This window comes from Nematolebias whitei, chromosome 6, assembly GCF_014905685.2.
Source record: "Nematolebias whitei isolate Nwh7 chromosome 6, NemWhi1, whole genome shotgun sequence".
In the NCBI taxonomy this organism is placed as follows: Eukaryota; Metazoa; Chordata; class Actinopteri; order Cyprinodontiformes; family Rivulidae; genus Nematolebias; species Nematolebias whitei.
Genome location: NC_056503.1, coordinates 51,399,175 through 51,404,155, shown reverse-complemented (window position 1 = coordinate 51,404,155; position 4,981 = coordinate 51,399,175).

Genomic DNA, 4,981 nt, shown 5'->3' with positions numbered 1-4,981 from the left:
CAAACTTATTTTATGGTTTCAAACTGATTTTAATGGTTTCAAACTGAATTTAATGATTTCAAACTGATTTTAATGGTTTCAAACTGATTTTAATGGTTTCAAACTGATTTTAATGGTTTCAAACTGATGTCAATGGTTTCAAACTAATTTTAATGATTTGAAACTGATTTTAATGGTTTCAAAGTGATTTTAATGATTTGAAACTGATTTTAATGGTTTGAAACTGATTTTAATGTTTCAAAGTGATTTTAATGATTTCAATCTGATTTTAATGATTTCAATCTGATTTTAATGATTTGAAAGTGATTTTAATGGTTTCAAACTGAATTTAATGGTTTCAAAGTGATTTTAATGATTTGAAAATGATTTTAATTGTTTAAAACTTGTTTTATGGTTTCAAACTGATTTTAATGGTTTCAGACTGAATTTAATGATTTCAAACTGATTTTAATGGTTTCAAACTGATTTTAATGGTTTCAAACTGATTTTAATGGTTTCAAAGTGATTTTATTGGTTTCAAACTGATTTTAATGGTTTGAAACTGATTTTAAAGATTTCAATCTGATTTTAATGATTTGAAAGTGATTTTAATGATTTGAAAGTTATTTTAATGGTTTCAAACTGAATTTAATGGTTTCAAAGTGATTTTAATGATTTGAAAATGATTTTAATCGTTTCAAACTTATTTTATGGTTTCAAACTGATTTTAATGGTTTCAGACTGAATTTAATGATTTCAAACTGATTTTAATGGTTTCAAACTGATTTTAATGGTTTCAAAGTGATTTTAATGGTTTCAAAGTGATATTAATGGTTTCAAACTGATTTTAATGGTTTCAAAGTGATTTTAATTATTTGAAACTGATTTTAATGGTTTCAAACGGATGTTAATGGTTTCAATTTGAGTTTAATGGTTTCAATTTGAGTTTAATGTTTTGAAACTGATTTTAATGATTTAAACTGATTTTAATTATTTGAAACTGATTTGAATGGTTTGAAACTGATTTTAATGATTTGAAACTGATTTTAATGGTTTGAAACTGATTTTAATGGTTTGAAACTGATTTTAATGGTTTGAAACATAATTTAACGTGGGATTCTGAGCTTGGGGGGGGGGGGGGGTGGAGACGAAATGGAGTGCTACCTCTGTAGCTTTTTGGAGCTAGTTGTCTGTACTTTGCGTCGCCAGCTTGGCGCCACATTAGTGCTGGCAGTTGTTAATGGGGGGGTTGGTAGGCAGGGTCCTTGGTTCTGTTGACATGGCTGGTGCCCTGCATTTGTAATAACAGGGGAAACACTGAAAGAACTTCCTTTACGGCGTATTTTGAGCTGGAGCAGTGGCGCCACTGCCCGATCTGTTACGGAAGCACGATCCGTAGCGTTGCTCATTTGCTCATGCGCTAAATAAATACTTCAAATTCAGATCACCATCGTTTATGAATAAAAACCGTCTTAGTTTACTCAGTAAAGTACGAGCTCCGTCTCCACTGATCTTCATGCAGCTAATATACGCCACTCGTATTTCCGTTACAAATCACTGGTTCACATGATCTGCGACACATTAGACCTGCCCCCCCCCCCCCCCCCCTGGACTGAATGAGAAAAAGCCTGCGAGACACAGAATGGATCATTTCCATGGTGAAGCAGCGCCGCTCTGTGTGAAGCTGCAGATCTTTTGAAGCATGACGTCAATATGTCAAAGATTTGAACAGAAATATGAGTGGAGTGAATAAGCAACATGAACATCAGTGGATACAGAACAAACTTTTCTAATTAAACCGTTCTTATCCGTAAACAGAATTATACCAGTACACTTTCCTTAATCTAGTCAACGGCGAGCCGTGCGACCTGGAAGTATTTCTTTTAGCGCATGTGCAACCGAGCAACACAACAGATCGTGCTTCCATAACAGATCAGGCAGTGACAAGGGGCGCCACATGAACTGGGAGCCACATGAACTGGGAGCCACATGAACTGGGAGCCACATGAACTGGGAGCCACAAGAACTGGGAGCCACATGAACTGGGAGCAACTGGGAGCCACATGAACTGGGAGCCACATGAACTTGGTGCCACATGAACTGGGAGCCACATGAACTGGGAGCCACAGCTCCAGTTCAAAATATGCTGTAAAGGAAGTTCTTCTTCTTTGGTGTTTTATGGCAGATTGCGTCCACTCTGTTGCATCAGCACCTCCTTGAGGCTGAACCCTGCACCTACAGTTCCATAATGGAAGTTTCATCGACGTGACGTCAATCTGTCGATCTGAGTTGGATTACCCTGTGGTGTTCTCAAGGACCCAGATGTGTGACACAAAACACTGAATTTTTGTAATTGAAACTGAATTCTAGAACTGGAAATAAAAGAAGTGGATTTTCAACACAATCAAATACTGTTTCAAACCATTAAATTCTGTTTCAGTTTAGTGAACTTCCTTTTTAAACCAGTGGATTTAATTTCAAATGATGTGAATTGATTCAGTCTGAGCGACTGAAAGTCAGTTTGTGATGGCCCAACTTTCTGTCCATACGCAAAGTGTTCACAAGGAAAAAGACCAAACTGGCCCAAATAGGAAACGGCACCTCGTGTACCATCTGCTCCAAAGAAATGCCTTTTTTAAATATCCTTGTTTTCTAGTTTTATTAGAAATACATTTTGAATTAATACAGTGCATGGTCTAATAAATTTACTGGAACAATAAAGACATATGTGGGCTCAGAGCGATGGTGCAGCGGCGAGCTGCACGTTTCACCGTCCATTTTTATTAGTTTGGATTTTTCTTCGTTGAGGACACAAAAATAAAACCTAGGTATTTTATATTCAATTAACACTTTGATGAACGCATTGTCGGCTGACTGGAAATAATGTGAAGTCAATCCGTCCTTTGAACTGGTAGAATTTGTCTCAACACTTCAGCATGTTTGTGCTGTCTTTAAATTTGTCAAAATGTCTACTTGTTTTTATTAAATTTTATTTTCCTTTTCTGTAAACAACATCTTGTACAAACTAGCACAGTGAACCACAAGCCCAGGGTTTTTTCTCTTCATACAATATAAATGAAATTAATACAAAAGTTTGGTTGGTTGCTCGTAACATCTGGATCAAGAGGTTCTAAAACACGTTTTTTTTAGACTTCTGAACTCCTGAATTTATTCGATGACGTAAACAGTTGACTGCTCTAAGTCCCGTTCAACCCCCGTGAAAATTGTTAGAACTTCGTTCAACTATTCAAGTTCCTTTCCATTTTAAATAAAGGGTTAGCGATCCTCGGAGGGGTCGCCTTTGGAAGGCGGCTTTCCTCGGGTTCGGTCCGTGAGGGGAACATCTGGCCTTCAGCAACATGTGGTGAAAAGGTTCAGCGTCCGTATGGCAAAGCCTCGATGGGCGACGAGGTCCGAGGAGGTTCTGGATGAATGAGGACGCTCCTCACTCTGTAAAGCTCGTCCACTTGTCATGTTTCGGACCTACAGCAGTTTTTACACGGAGTTTGGTCGTGAAGCCCCTCACAGCAATCAGCACAAGTAACCGGGGGGGGGTCCAACTAAAACATGGAGGGTGGAGGTCATCATCTCACTTAGTTCTGTTTGTGTTTAGTTGTTTTTAACGCTCTGGGTGAGATCGTGAGAGAAGCGATTCAAACACAGAGATGTTGTCGAAGAACAGATAAATAAAATATGAAACACAAAAATAAATAAACAATAACAACAAATGTTGATGATGTTGCCCTAACCCTGTTGTTTTCCTCGACCCGTTCCAGGACTCCGGCACCACCGTCCTCCGTCCCCGAGCCGCAGCCCGGTGGAGCGCCGTCCGTCAGAGAGCTACCACACGGTGCCCTCGTTCATTTCAGAGGGGGGGTGGGACAGGTGGCTGTTGTATCCGCTGCCGTTCAGCGACAGTGAGGTAAAAGGCGGGCTGGGGCCGAACACTTCAGAGGAGATGCCGTGCAGGGGCCCCGGGATCCCAGGCTCCGGGCTGGGGGAGTCCCCGGGGTGGTGGGACATGATGTCAGAGAAGCGCTGGACCTCGCTGGAGGGGTGGTGGCCCGGCAGGGGGTGGTCCATACCTCCCAGGGGGGTGCCCGTGGGGCCCGAGGAGGGCACGAAGGGGAGATCCACCGGGGTTTGGGCCTGTGACGACGGGGGTCCTTGAGGGAAAAAGTCGTAGTTCCCGCCCGCTCCGTAATATTCGCTTTGATAATCTGCAGAGCCAGAGGAGAAGAAGTCTGAGATTAAATCCTGTCAGCGCTGATTTGAAATCACAGCGTTGATTTGAAATCACAGCGTTGATTTGGAATCACAGCGTTGATTTGAAATCACAGCGTTCCGATCAAAGGAATGTGACATTTGACAGAATCTAATAAGTTTACACAAGTGACGTCCGTGCCCCGAGACGAAACAAATAAACTGAATGACGTTTACACCAAATGAAAAGACACAAATGAACAAATATACTTGAATTATTATCTTTATTTTTCATGTTTGTTTAATTTAGTTTTATTATGTATGTTGGAAATATTGTATTTTTACTATTATATATGTTTTGTTCTATTTGTTGGGTTTTTTTTAGACTGATGAAAGAAGATGAAATATTTCTGTGAAATGATTTTGTTAAATGTTGGAACAAAAAAAAGTTTTTACACTTAAATTGTTTTACGTTTTTTTATATAAAAGTGCTTCTTGTGTTAGTTTGTGAACATCCTGATGATGATGTCTCTTTTAATTTATTAATGTTCCTTTAATATTTCTTTTGTTGGATTGTTTATGACTGAATTATGAACACTTAGTTTTTATTGTGCCATAATAACATAAATAATAACAACAACAACAACAACAACAACAACAACAACAACAACAACAACAATAATAATAATAATAAAATAATAATAATAACAACAAAAATAAAAAATAACAACACATATAATAATAATAGTAATAATAATAATAGTAATAATAATAATAGTAATAGTAATAATAATAATAG